Source organism: Sinohyriopsis cumingii, chromosome 11, assembly GCF_028554795.1.
Source record: "Sinohyriopsis cumingii isolate HCF-2022 chromosome 11, ASM2855479v2, whole genome shotgun sequence".
Lineage (NCBI taxonomy): Eukaryota > Metazoa > Mollusca > Bivalvia > Unionida > Unionidae > Sinohyriopsis > Sinohyriopsis cumingii.
In genome coordinates, this window is record NC_142971.1 from 70,365,514 (window position 1) to 70,380,705 (window position 15,192).

Sequence of the window (15,192 nt, forward strand, 5' to 3'; positions counted from 1 at the left end):
TGAACTTTCACCTTGTGTATAAAAGAGCAATATCTTAGGAATCAATTAAATATGTACTGCTTAAAACTAACTCTAGACTATATGCATGTGCGCATTGAAACACCATGCATTATTGGTTTGCAAACAAAGTGAGAAGGCCAGTGAATTAATAATCTCCAGCATCACTGTATAACTGTAAGGTGATTCTACATGCAGGCGACTGAGTTAATAATCTCCAGTATGAATCACTGTATAACTGTAAGGTGATTCTACATACAAGCCAATGAATTAATTATCCCCAGTATGAATCACTGTATAACTCTAAGGTGATTCTACATACAGACCACTGAATTAATAATCCCCATTATGAATCACTGTATAACTGTATGGTGATTCTACATACAGGCCAAATAATTAATTATCCCCAGTATAAATCACTGTACAACTGTAAGGTGATTCTACATACAAGCCAATGAATTAATTATCCGCAGTATGAATCACTGTATAACTCTAAGGTGATTCTACATACAGGCCATACAATTAATAATCTAACGCATGGATCGGTATATAGATGTAAGATATTAATACCTACTTAAAGAGATTTCAATTTTCGCAAGAATATTATCTCTTTAACTCTTCGGAGATTCGAACCCAGCTCCACGGGTAAATGGTACTCGTCGTCTTGGCTGCACGCACCATTTCATTCGCCATCACGACTAAACATATATAAAAAATAATGATACAGAGCCGGTGGTATATGCATATGAGTTGCAGACACACTCGCATTTCGACCTAGTAACTAATTCTAATCTAACTACTCGAACTGAAATCAAAGCATAAAGAATTAGAGATATATTAAGTATTCACTGGAGAATCCACGGATAACACTTTCCATTTGGCTTCGTTTATATTTGTAACTCTACACAATTTTAATGACAATGAATTGGGTAGCCAAAACAGCTTAAAATAATCGGTTTCAATTCAAAATCGCTTGCTTGTTTAAAGTTACACCTATATCTACAAAAGGCCGGTCATATGAACGTATACGTTTAAAGTCACACCTGTCTAACAAAGGCCGATCATGTAAACGCATGCCTTTGAAGTCACACTTGTATATTAAAAGCTGGTCACACAAATACATTCCGCTGCAGTCACATACGTCTTTCAAAAGCCAGTCATGTAAACATACCTGTGAAGTCACACCAGTCAAAAGCTAGTCATGTAAACACATACCTGTGAAGTCACACAAATCAAAGTAAACAACATATATCAAGACAAGGGATGCACAAAACTAGAATGGATTCATAAAAAAGGACTTTCCACTGCTGGTCCATGCTGGCACAAATAAGTCCTTTTCCTCAAATGGACACAGAACACAATTAATATTACTATATGTTCTCTACATTTGTTTCACAGGACTGACTTTTCTACTGTGTGACAATCAATACAAATCATATGTTAATCTAAAATACATTCAAAGATGACTTCACGGTGAAGTTCTCGTCAAAGGTTGACCTGCTCTTTTTTGAGATGCTGGACTGTCAAAATAGCAGCATGTAAACAGAACACAGATTTCACTTCCGGATCATCACCCAGGCCTTATTACTCACTGTGCACTGTCGCCGAAATACACCCAGATAACAACACCCTGAGCTCATATTATTAAGAATAAACAGATACCTTTAAATCCCTACCAAAATGTATAAATAAAACTCTTCTATCAACACCAAAATGAGAGAGGAAAAATGTTCTAAAAATAGACTAGAACTGCATTCGTGGATACTGAACTGGAATTATTAATTGTGACCCGATTCCTGACAGGGTTAGACAATTTCACCTCCATGGACAAAACTTCCATCCGTGACAAATCAATGTCTCTTAAATACTGCTGCAAAGTTTTAAGGAATTTCATCCATGAATAGGATAGTTATAGGCTTTTAGCTGACACCGCTGTAACACAAGCACAAGCCAATTCCAAATGTCCGAATTTCAAAAATGCACAAACGTAAAGTTTAATTGTGATTTTGCTAACCAAGATAAACACTTCAAAAAACTGTAATTAGTTTTTAGTTCTAACACCAATCTGGAAATTACTAGGAAAAAAAGCTTGACTGTTTAACTTTCTTAGAAAATTTAATTTTAAAAATGATACATATTTTGATATGAAAATTTAAATTTAACTTAAATTTTAATGAAAATTTAAAACCTGAAGTTGACAAATTTTGTTCTATGAAACGTCTCTGCATTCTTTTGTGATAAACATCAATGGTTTTCCTTATCAGGTTTAGAGGAATTAAACTAGAGCTTGTCAATGAAAGGTAACACCTGAAATCTGGTAGCATCTAAATATGCAAGCTGGATATAACCAAGTACATGACATCATTTGAAGAGTTGGTGAAGTTCTCTGAAACCAAGCTGGCATGCCTTCTCCTAGTTGTATAAGTGAGAGAGAGAGAGAGAGAGAGAGAGAGAGAGAGAGAGAGAGAGAGAGAGAGAGAGAGAAGATAATTCTTGTATTTTACATGCTGTTATTGTAACTGAAACCATGAAAGGGTACACGAAGAGGAAGACAACTTTTTTAAAACCTGGATATATTCCACATAACAAAGGAGTCACATATCTGACTGATGATACTCTACCAAGTTCCAGTGCTGCATTTGCTCCAGTGACTAGAAGAACTGACGCAGACAAGTTCTCTCTCATAGCAGTGACAAAGCCGACAAATGGGGGTCTCAAGTCAGTTCAGGCACCAGACTGTAATGACACACCTGGGTCTGCAAAAATTCTACGACCATCATCCAAAGCAAAACTAGACCTGAAAGAGACAAATTCAAATGAGCACGATTGGACACGTATGATCTGTATGAAATAAAATGTTGAAATGTCGAATGATATCATTCATAGCCATGGTAATCAAGTCAACATATGTGGCAGACCAGAGTTCCAAATTGCTCATGAAAAAAATGGGGACTTGCTTGAAAGCATACCATGATGTGTAAAATCTGTAGCTTTAAGTCACCAGAGTATAAGTTGGATGCTGAGATAAAAACAAATAGACCTGGGCCAAATCATGCTGCTGTAAATACGATGTTTCAAGCTGGACTACAAGATACACCAATGTGCAATACCAGGGCTAGATACTTGCTTGCAGCCACTGACATTCCGCCACCTAGCAGAACAGCTATGCAAAGGGCCTCCAACCTTGTAGGCAAAGCAACTGTGGAGCTCAATGAAATGGACATGACAGACAAGCTGAAACTAGTCAAACAAGTTAATGTTATGCGTGGTGTTCAGCATTCTGAGCAAATAAATTTTGCTTTTGATGCAAGATACAATGCCATTAGCTTTGGACATGAAAAGAAACCTGGTCAAAGTTCATCACAAGCTGTTGGAATTGCCTGCGAAACTGTTACACAGAAGCAATAGATTGAGGAGACTACAGTAGAAAACAAGCAGTGTTGAACTGGAGCATGGATGAAGGGGAAAGGTTTTGACTAGAAATGTCCAGGAGGCCATGTTGACTGCACAGCAAATCGTCACCAGTTGCACCACATTCAGAGTGTGAAATGGCAAGAGAAATGGGAAACAAGTTTGTGCTGCAAGAGATTTTCATTAGACATGCAACAACAGATGGAGATGCACAGGCTGCTGCTGGCTTCCAAAATGCTTACACCATTCTGCATCCAATGTGGAAAGTAGAAAGACTGTCGGATCCCATCCATTTGGGTCGTTTACAGTTCAAACGGTGTAATTCTGCAATATTTAGTGAAAACATTTTTCCAGGAATAAGCACAAGAGAAAGAAAAAGGCTCAAACAGAAAATTGTCAGCCGAGACATTATACCACGTTGCGGTTTAATCTCCAAGCAAATGATGGAGGTCAATAGTGGTGATGTTATAAAAATCAAATGTCAACTTCCCCAAGTAATGGATGCAACTGTGCGATGTTTTTCAGGGGCCTTCTCCAAATGCCGGTATTATTCAAAGGTCTGTGGAGGAAGATGTACTAACAGCTGGTGGATGCGATCAGCATACCCGGGCCCTCATCAAGTGACTCATCTCAACATGACAGAAAATAATAAGAACATTCTGCTAGAAGTTCTGAAAATGAAACTCTCCTGTGATGTTGTAGAAAGACTGCGACTGAACTCAAACACACAGAAATGTGAGGCGGTGAACAGATCAATCAGTGTTTCATTACCTAAAAATGTAAGAGTGCATTCAACAATACACAGACTCAATAACAGCCTGGGATCATCACTGAAAATAAAGGTGACACACTTGGGAGGTAATTTTTCAACAAGAACTCTGAGATCACTGGAGACAATGGATAAAGACTGCACTTACCATCAATTTATCAAAAGCATCCACAAACCAGGAAACGTATTCTAGCAAGACGAGGAAATATTATACAGGCCCATCTGAGGTACAGGACACAGCAAGGAAATAGGAAGTCTGACTACTGCAAAGGACAGCTAGACACCAAGGGCGATCACTCCTATGCAAAGGTTTAGCAGGAGCCAATGGACACTGCAGATAGAAAAAGTTATCTTAATTCCATGTTTAAAATGAAAGTGCTCAAAGACACCATGAAGAACACATTGTACAGAATGGAAAACTGTAGTGGGGAAATCCGTAGGTAACACAACGCATGTTATGTGCAGTTGTGTTACTTACTACCATTTGATGAGACCTATGGAGAGGTCGAAACAATTTTCTCTGAATATGAAAACACAAATAAAGAAATTAAAAAGTAAAATAAATAAAGATTTAAAAAATTGAAATTGAAATAACATGACATGGCAAGACATGACTTATTAGACTAGCTAAATGAATGAATGAAGGAAGGAAGGAAGGAAGGAAGGAATGTATTTAAGAAAGCACTGTCATCCCAGCATGTTCTACTAAAATAAAGACCACACTCTTTCCTTTCACCTTATTACTCAACACATCCATCCATCCTTCCTTCCATGCCAGACATAAATTGATATGGATGTGGGTGGGTGTAAAGGATATATTATGATATCTGAATTTATTCCAAATTACAATTTCAACCTTATCATGCGGTCTGGATAGACACCATGGCCAATGCAATGACCATAACCTTTGCAATACTGCCTATTATTGTTAAAGGAAAGACGCTCTAGAATCAGATGATCCACATTCACACACAAACTATTATGGCATAAATGGGATGCATATAGCTCCTTTAGTATAGTCAGACTTCTCAACTTCACCATCAGTGCCAGTCTGTGAACATGTTTTTTCTTCCATGTGTTTGTCACGGGATCCTTATATGACAATAGACCATATAATCCATTGGCTGTTACATTTCCTGTCCATATTGTACAACCACTAGTAGGTGCTATTACAGAATTTAATGAGATTTTCGCTGTGAGTCTCTGAAAAAATCGTTTATTGCAACTTCTATATGGTGTTGGAATACATTGCTGCTAATAATAACGAGTGTCATGTCCAACAGATACCACTTCTGTGAATTTAAAGGGAAAAAAATATTTATTAATTTTTTAATTTTTTTAATTAATTTAAAAACATTAATTAAATTTCTTAACTTTTAATAATATTTTCTGATTGCTACAGTCAATATACGCATGGTGTGAAAATCTCATGTGTCTATCGTTAATAATACAATTTTTTTATAGCAATTTAAAGTTGAATCAATGCTGCCCTGACAGGACATATAACACAATTAATTTTACTATATGTTCTCTACATTTTGTTTCTCAGTACTGACCTTTCCACTGTGTGTCAATCAATACAAATCGTATGTTAATCTAAAATACCTTCAAAGATGACTTCACGGTGAAGTTCTCTTCAAAGGCTGACCTGCTCTTTTTTGAGATGCTGGACTGTCAACATAGCAGTATGTAAACAGAACACATATTTCACTTCCGGATCATCACCAAGGCCTTATTACTCACTGTGCACTGTCGCCGAAATACACACAGACAACAACACCCTGAGCTCATATTATCAAGAATAAACAGTTACCTTTAAATCCCTACCAAAAATGCATAAATAAACTCCTCTATCACCACCAAAATGAGAGGAAAAAATGTTCTAAAAATAGAATAGAACTACATTCGTCGGAAGTATTAATTGTGAGCTGATTCCAGCTGCATTGGCTTCTTTCTGGTATTAATCAGACGTTCGATATTAAAACCTACCAAGTATCCATTTCAAGTCGGTTTCCTACACCATCTGCTGCCGCCGCTTTTACATGCTATTGGTTAGTTGGCATTGCATTCTAAGGGAAGAAACTCGTAATCCCGATAGACGTCTCTATCATGTATATTACAATGCACTCGAATATTTGATCTATCCGCCTATATGTAGATCGGTTAAAATATCGGACATTTGGTTCCAATGATGGGGGTGAGAGCGTCAGAAGAAACTAAATTTATATACAAACGACAAGCCTACCAAGAGATTACGATGTACATACATTTTCATACACAATCTTCTCTCATATCCGGGTCATTGTTTATGAATAATGACAGCAAGCCGTCGTATATTTTCAGCTCTTCTAGTCACCAGTAGTCGTACACGATAGTCACTTAAAACTGTACCGTATTGCTGCCGATGAAATGTGTCGTACACGATAGTCACTAGAAACTGTACACATTGCTATCAATGAAACGTCTCGTACACGATATTCACTATAAACTGTACACATTGCTATCAATGAAATGTCTCGTACACGATATTCACTAGAAACAGTACCACATTGTTAGCAAGGAAATCTGCCGTACACGATATTCACTAGGAACTCTACCACACTGCTACGAATGAAATGTGTTGTACGTCAGAATTTCAATTCAGTTGGTATATTTGAAAACAATAACCATTATAATTTAAGCAAGACTTATAGTTGAACACACAAAATAAATGTGATGCATAATAGTCTGTATTACTCGTTTATTTATGTATTTCTTCTGTCTATTGTAATGCCAATTAATAGTATCTAGCGATTTAAAACTAGAAGAAACATACAAAACTACCTATCCATACTCTATTGCTCTTTTTCATTTCCACAATATCAAATCTTAAAATTAATGGCATTTCAAAATTGCATACACTAGAGTACTTATTATGATCATTACCGTACTACACTCAAGTCTCTGTCAAATCGATTGGAAGTTTATTCATTGTTGTCTGAACTAAGTCATTAAATTTATGTCAATACTGGATAGCAAATATCTCCGAAAGTAATATCATTCCATTAACAGTTGATATATTTCTTTAATTGTGAACACGGGCTATATGAATACGTATCTCTGTAGTCAGACTGATATTTGTTTCTGTTGTTGTTATGGGGTTTAACGCAAATTTTCGGTTCAGAATAGGCCATACATGGCGGTAATTATTACTGATGGACAAAGAACCCAGGAAAAGTCCGGGAAGAACTACCGACCCTACGAGAATCTACTGGCAAACTTTATCACGTACCCATTAGAAAACATGCAGAGTTGAGATGGCAGTGATCTGGAACAGTGAGCACTTGAGACCACTAGGCCACTCGGGGCCCCCGACTGATATTTGCAAAATAACATTGACTAGACAGAAGTTACCGTAAATATGAATACGGGTAATATGACCGAGTTTGTTTTTCTAGGGTTTAACGCCATTTTCAGCACAAGATAGGCTATACATGGCGGCCAGTATAACTGGTGGAGGAAAAACCCTGGAAAACCCAAGGAAGAACCACCAACCCACGAGAAGTTACTGGCAGGCTTTCCCACTTACCCACGCTAGCCGAGCCTTGGACTCGAACCCACGCAGACAGAGGTGAGATGGCAGTGGTCCGGAACGGCGAGCGCTTTAGACCACTTAGGGCCCCCTTTGTATGATACTGACAGGTAACTACCCCACACCCATTGTGAACACAGGTAAGATGAATGTGCATTTGTGCAGTTTAGTAATCAGACAAAGAAGAATGATGCTTACAAAATTTATATAAATCCCTTACAATGTAAGGTTCCTGAAATAGTTGGCATGTCTGATTTGGCAACATGTCTTTTTTAACCTTCCCATGCGAAGTTGTGACGTTTTAAACAAACAAGCCAATCACTGCAGTGAACTTTTGAAGCATGTATGAACAAGTTAGGTAACGTACAGATTACAGCATACCTGGCTGACTGTGTTGCAAACTATTATTTCAAAGACGTTTCAGTCTACCAAATATTTGTCTACAAAATATATAAAAAAAACTTGCAAAATTAATGTCATTTTAAAAACTGTTTACATGTTAGTAGTGAAGGGGGATCTTATAGGGTCTATGGGATTTATCATTAAAAACACCCTTGGGAACATATAGGGTCTATGTAAATTTAACATGGAGAAAAATCGTGGGAACATATAGGGTCTATGGGAATTAACATGGACAAAAACCCTGGGACAATATAGGGTCTATGGGAATTAACATGGCCAAAAACCCTGGGACAATATAGGGTCTATGTAAATTTAACATGGCCAAAAACCCCTTGGGACTGTATAGGGTCTATGTAAAATTGAAACAGGGAGGGTCTCTATTTTTTTTTTTAAAAATAAAATAAAAAATAAAATAAAAAAAGGGGTAGGCAATGGAAAGGCTATCTCTTTTCGAGAAATATGGGGGCCCTGAAAAGGGCCTTTGGGTTTTCTTCTTCTTCTTCTAATTTCTTCTTTTTCTCCACCAAGTTCTTATTTTATCTCCTACACTCTTCTTCCCTTTCTTTGTTTTCTTCTCCTCCTCTTCTTTCTTCTTCTCTTCCTCCTCTTCTTTCTTCCTCTTTTCATTTTCTTCTTCTTTTTCAATTTTTTCGTTCCATTTGCGTATTCTTATTCTTTCCTCTTCATCCTCCTTCTCCTCCTTTATCTCTTTCATTACACCACTAATCTTGTCCTTTGCTTTTCTCAAGTTATTAATTTCCATCTTTACACGATGGGGACTATAGGAATAATGGTCTTCAACGAGTCTTATTAGCATCTGTTCCATTATTCCTAAGTTGTCTAAAATGTCTTGCAAGGTTTGTATTTTGCCCATTTGGTTTGACGCCATCTTCTTTTTATTCTTTGCAGAATGGTTTGAACAACGAACACTGTGGGTTCTTATAGTGAAAGCGCGGACGTGAAGGAAAACATCCCCCTAATAACATAAAATGGATCTTACCTAGATCATGACCGAACATCGCGCGTACATGAAGGAAAACATCCCCCTACTTTCTCATTTCATATAATATAACCACAACTATACTCTCTACATACGCTAAGAATCAATAAATAAACCCATAATCTACTATTCACACAAACTTACTTCACCATTTACAAACACAAACTTACTTCAACATTTACAAACACAATCACACACAAACACATACACTTTCACTATTAAAAAAGAGTTAGTGTTTATTTTCACACTACTCTACCTACACACATTGGCAAATCGATCGTTATTTCTTTTCTAGAGTATTGGGTAGCCCTGAAAAGGGCTGTTTTTTAAACTCCAGATGCACCTATCTAATGGTTGCACCTTCCTGGCCTTGCGCCACACACGCATCTTCTTCCCCAGTCTTCTTTCACCTTTCTTCTGGGGAGCGCAGAGGGAGGATGATTCACTTCAACACCCCAATCCTCTGTCTCGGGAATATTGAACGACATCCTCTCTTCTCTTTTCTTTTCCTCTTCTTCCCTCTCTCTTCTCTCCTCCTCTTCTTTCTTCACTCTTGCTTCTTCTACTATAGCCTCAGCTGATAGTTCGTTTACTATGCGCCTGGCATATTCCAGGTGCATCTGGAGTTCTAACAGTTTCACTATTCTGCTATTCATTCTTGTGTTGATCAATCAACAAGGGTAGCTGGACTGCCGAGCGAGTTTCAATTTATAGTGAAAGCGCGGACGTGATGGAAAACATCCCCCTAATAACATAAAATTGAGTTAGTTAGTTAATTGGATTATAGTGGTTTTCGTTCTTTTGAACATGTACCACTTTTTTATTCACGCACTGCGTGATTTTTAATTACTCCTGGGGGAAGGAAAAGGAGCCTCATCCCCCAGGCTTTTATGTACTCAAAGAGTACTTTTTAATTTAGCCACTCAGGTGTAGGACTAACTAGTCCTTAACAACCTGACTGAAAGGCTAATAGACATGAGTGGGAATAGTCACACCACACACTCGTGTTTCTTAGTTGGATTGAAATGCCCCAGGTGTCAAACCAAGCAGTATGTGACTCCCGCCACGGTTGGTCGGCAGCGATGACGTCACATTAGGACACCCGGTCTTGTGGCATTGACGAAGTGGCCCGCTTTTTTTGATATCATCAATTGCCTTTCCCAGTCCGATATTCCGGTAGACAGAGCCTTCCTTTTTCCCACTCTGTTTAGGTGGTGCAGGTTCATCAGCTTCATCGCCGCTGGATGATGATACTTCCAGGGCCGCTGCCAGCGTGGAAGTTTCAAATTCTTCAGTGTCGTCTGCTAACATTGCCTGGATTTGGCTGAGTATGTTAGTAGAAATAGCTGTGGAAGCTTGATTTAAAAGTTCAGCCAGATGTTGTTTTAAGAGACAAGGAGACGGTTAGGAGTATTTTTTTTCTGTATTTTTTTTTTTTTTTTTTTTTTTTTTTTTTTCGTTTTCTTTTTTTTTTTTTATTCATCAATTCCTTATTTATTTTGATTCCCTATCTTATTGGTTTGGAATGAAAACTTGCTTTTATGGTTGTTTGTATGTTATTATGGAGTCCTGTTTTAATTAATTCCTATTTTCCTATTTTAATTTTTTGTGGCCTTAATTGGTTTTTATTATTCGGGGTATGAACGGCTGTGTCAGTTTGTGAACCTACGAGACCTAGCAGGCCGTCATAATTCCCAAACAGTGATTTTGTAATATTCGTCCTTAACTGGTTTTTATTATTCGGGCTATGAACGGCTGTGTCAGTCTGTGAACCCACGAGACCGAGCCGGCCGTCATAATTCCCAAACAGTGATTTGTTATACTTTTAACTGGTCTTTGATTTACTTTCTTAGATTTTTTTGAGTAGATTGGATTCGTGTATAAAACTTATGATATTTTTGAATGTTAGATTAATATTGGGGTTTGTGTTCATCAAGAATTCTGGGTATGTTGTAGGGGATCCAATTTTATGCTGTTTAACTTTAAACTTAGCCCTTTCTTTTTCAAGTGTATGGCAGTTGTTAAAAATATGCTCTATGTCTTCTGGGACCCTGCAGTGGTAGCAGTTAGGGTTATGTGGTTGTGGTCCTATGTACTGTCCGAAGCTGTTAGCCAGCTTGGTTTTGCCCGTGAGTATTCTATTTATGAATTTTTGTTCACTGCCTTTTGTTTTGGGTGGTTTCCTATTTCTACATACTTCTTTAATGATGGTTTTTAGTTTCCTGCCTTGAGTGCTTGTGTTCCATAATTCCTGCCATTTATTATCAATGAGGGTTTTAGATATGCTATTGAGTTCGCATATGCTATAATCTAGGTTGATGTGAGTGGTTTCGTTTAGTTTTTGTTTAGCTGTTATATCTGCCATATCGTTACCTGGTATGTTAATATGGGATGGTATCCACATAAATTCTACTTGTAAGTTATTATTGTTCAGTATTTTTAACAATAAATTGGTTTGCCTAAGATAGTTTTCTCTTGATTTGGTGTTGTTATTAAGTATTGAGTTTATGACGCTTAGCGAGTCACTTATTATTACCGCTTGGGGTATTTTGTTCTCTTTGATCCATTTGAGTGCTTCAAGTATGGCCCAGAATTCAGCTGTGTATATAGAGCAGAGGTTAGGTAGTCTTCTTCCTACTTTAATGTTAAGTTCGGGGATTACGTAAGCTGCTGCTGTTCTGGGTGGTTCTGTAATTTTGGATCCATCAGTGTAAATCTTAATGTAGTTGCAATATTTTGAGTTGATTTCTTCTGTACAGATTGTGTTTAGTTTGAGTTCCTGTTCGTTTTTATTGCCATATTTCGTAATGAGGGTGTTAACTGTGGGGTTGATATTTATCCATGGTTCTTTGTCATAGTGATTTGCAATTTCTGATTGGAGTTTGTCTATAGGAAGTTGTTCAACTAATTGATGGACTAATTTCCCTGCTGGTATGTTTTGTGATAATTTAGTTCTAAAAGGTATGTTGCATTTATTTATAGCTAGCCGGGTGGGGTGTGTGTCGGGGTGTGTTGTTAGCCTGGCTGCATATCTGAGGGTGAGTTCTTGTCTTCTAAGGTGGAGCGGCAGTTCTCCAGTTAAGATTTGAAGTTCCACTAGTGATGTGGATGGTAGTGCACCAGTGCAAATAATTAGGGCCTTTCTTTGTATGCTATCTAGTTTTTTGAGGTTATTTTGCGGTGCCGAGTTGTAAATTTGGCATCCGTAATCTAGTTTAGATCTAATTAACGATTTATATAAAGCTAGTAAGGTTTCTTGATTGGATCCCCAGGTGGTTCCTTTAAGGGTTGTAAGGAGGTTAAGGTCTTTATTACACCTTTTGACTAGTTCGTTTATGTGGTGTCCCCAGTTTAGCTTGGAGTCATAATGCATTCCTAAAAATCGTGCTACATTTACGAATTTAATTTCTTGATTTTGGATGGTGAGTTTGGGTAACTGATTTTGTAATTTACGTTTGGTGGTGAATAATACTGCTATGGTTTTTTCATGGGATATTTTGAAACCCCATTTATCAGCCCATTTCCCTATTTTGTTTAAACTTGTTTGAATATCGCTGATTACTTTGTGGTTGGAAGGGTTTCCTGCTCTCCATAATCCACTATCATCAGCAAATTGTGAGAGTTCAATTAGTTTTGATGTTAAGTTGGTGTCCAAGTCATTAATCATGATGTTGAAAAGGGTTGGGCTGAGTACGCTCCCTTGTGGTGTACCGTTTTCAAGTGTGTGTGGTTCAGAGTAGGTGTCGCCGACTCTGGTTGATATTTTACGGTCAGCGAGGAAGTTTTCAATGAATTTAAACATTCGACCTGTGATGGCGTAGTGGTTGAGTTTGGCTAATAAGCCTTTGGTCCATACAAGGTCGAATGCCTTTTCGAGGTCAATAAATACTGCAATTAAATTCCTATCAGCTTTGCGTTTGGAGTTGAAAATTGATCTTACCTAGATCATGACCCAAAACAACGCGCGGACCTAAAAGAAACACTCACTCACTTTTTTATGCTACCCATCACTATTGTAAAATTTTTATAAATCACTTCAATAGACTATCCACATACGCAAAGCAATCCAATTTAACCCCAAATATACACCTCAAACACCAAAAAAGACATTATTTTAATCTACTATCCATACCAACTTACTTAATCACTTACTAACACAAACACACAAACACATACCCTGACATTTTTTTAAAAAGAGTTAGTGTTTATTTTCACACTACTCTACCTACACACATTCGCAAATTGATAGTTATTTCTTTTCTAGAGTATTGGGTAGCCCTGAAAAGGGCTGTTTTTTTTGTTTGCTATGGCATTCTTTTTTAGTTTCTAAGAATGCGATGTCCTCTGAGGATAGACTTTCTGGCAATAGGTCTGCTTCTTCGGAAAGAGAAGAAGAACTCTTTGGTGTCGATACGGCAATCGACAAAGCCTCTGTCAGCTCAAGGTTGCTGCTGCTGCTGTTGCTGCTGTTGCTGCTGTCTCTGAAGTCTGTACTTCTCTGTCCATTCTTCTTTCTCCCTGTTCATTTCTTCTCTGAAGAGTTCTTCTATCAGGTCTTCAGTGATTTTTAACATTCTCACATTCTCTATTTCTTCTGGCTTCGGTATCAGACTGTCTGACCCTATGCAAATTCACGTAGGCTTCGTTGAGCTTAGCTAGTTTGGAGCACATCTTCTTAGGAGGATGAGTCGACAATGGATGGTTAGACTGGAAACAACCCCGGTTCTTAAAGTCAAAGCGCGGACGTGAAGGAAAACATCCCCACACGGTTTTCGAGCCGGAACGTTCAGTGAGTGTCATGAGAGGGATAGTAAGAAATCAAAGAGCATCAATCCAACAGTCTTATAGCTAAACAAACCACAAAGGCATTTTTTTCAAAACACAACATTTTTTATTCAAAAATCACTTAACACTAAACAACAACTCTAACATTTTTTAACAATAATCCAACATTATAACATCAAACAATTTTTTTCAAAACACAACATTTTTTCTCAATTGACAATCTACTTTAAACAGGGCTGACAACGTTGTGAATTAAATTGTGATTTCCACTGTTGGAAATCATTAGGCCATTGATGGACACTACGTTTCCTAGCTTGAGACAAAAGATAAGCATAATGGTCACAAAACCATCGATCTACTTTCACATCGTTTCTAGCAGAAGAACGAGGATCAAAATGAGTCACTAAATGTTCTAAGGAATAGCCCAGGCTGCGATGATGCAGAAAATACACACAGTACTGTCCACACACCAAGGAATCTGTGCCTTGTAATTTCACATTATTGAATCGGGTGGTTTGAGCATTTCTTCTCATAAAGTCGATGATATCGTCTTCCAAAGGGGGCAATCCGTACGAATCGAAATATTCCACACATCCTTCTTGAGGAAAGTAGACGGCTACCCAGTGGGTTCCTGGGAGATGACTGTCGTCCGTGTTGATCACGTAAGCTTGATGGTCTTTAGGTTTGCGATGAGGGAGTTCATCTTTAGCACAGACGACAGGATTCCAAGAAGACGTATACGAACTGTGGTTCAAAAGGTAATAAAGTTCCCAGGTATCCATTGTTTTGTGGTTTTCTTCTTCTTCACAGGTAATAATAAGTCGTCAATTCGATCCTGACTTTTTGCTTGAAAATGTCTGACGAATAAACGGTTATTCGTTCTGTTTCCTCACTCTGATTCAGGAGAGCTTCGATACGATGGATCTCTTGAGTGGTTAATGGTGGACAAGAATGTTCACGCAAGTCTTTATACCACTGGTGCAACACGTCTTTGTTCGAGATGAGACTCCAAGCTTCGTCCAGATATTCGTCCAATTTTTCTTCCTGACTTAACATCAGGCATTTATCGTGTTGAATTTGACTGGGATGATCGTTTTGACATCCATAACAATTTTTCTTGATCAATTCCGTCATTTTGTCGATCAAGTGTTTGGCAAAACAGGAGACTAAATGGGCTTCTTGTTCTGGCCATCTCGATTTCATTATGACAACTTCTTCGTCTTTGTCTTGAGATTCTCCTTCCATGGTCTCCTCACA

General features: G+C 37.9%; 1 long non-coding RNA gene across 5 annotated transcripts in view; it reads right to left on the reverse strand.

Annotated features, from left to right (window-relative positions):
• LOC149788675 (uncharacterized) overlaps positions 1-15,192 on the reverse strand; it is a 45,796-nt gene that overhangs the window by 12,469 nt on the left and 18,135 nt on the right. Inside the window, exons 1-4 of one of the 5 annotated variants that reach the window (XR_016424200.1) lie at positions 5,783-5,861; positions 4,326-4,508; positions 2,619-2,794; positions 572-695 (exon numbers count right to left, since the gene is read on the reverse strand). This is a non-coding gene — a long non-coding RNA (uncharacterized LOC149788675). Of the gene's footprint in view, positions 1-571; positions 696-2,618; positions 2,795-4,325; positions 4,509-5,782; positions 5,862-8,129; positions 8,174-15,192 lie in introns of those variants that run through there. The other 4 variants (XR_016424202.1, XR_016424201.1, XR_016424198.1 and 1 more) reach the window with 4 other exon arrangements.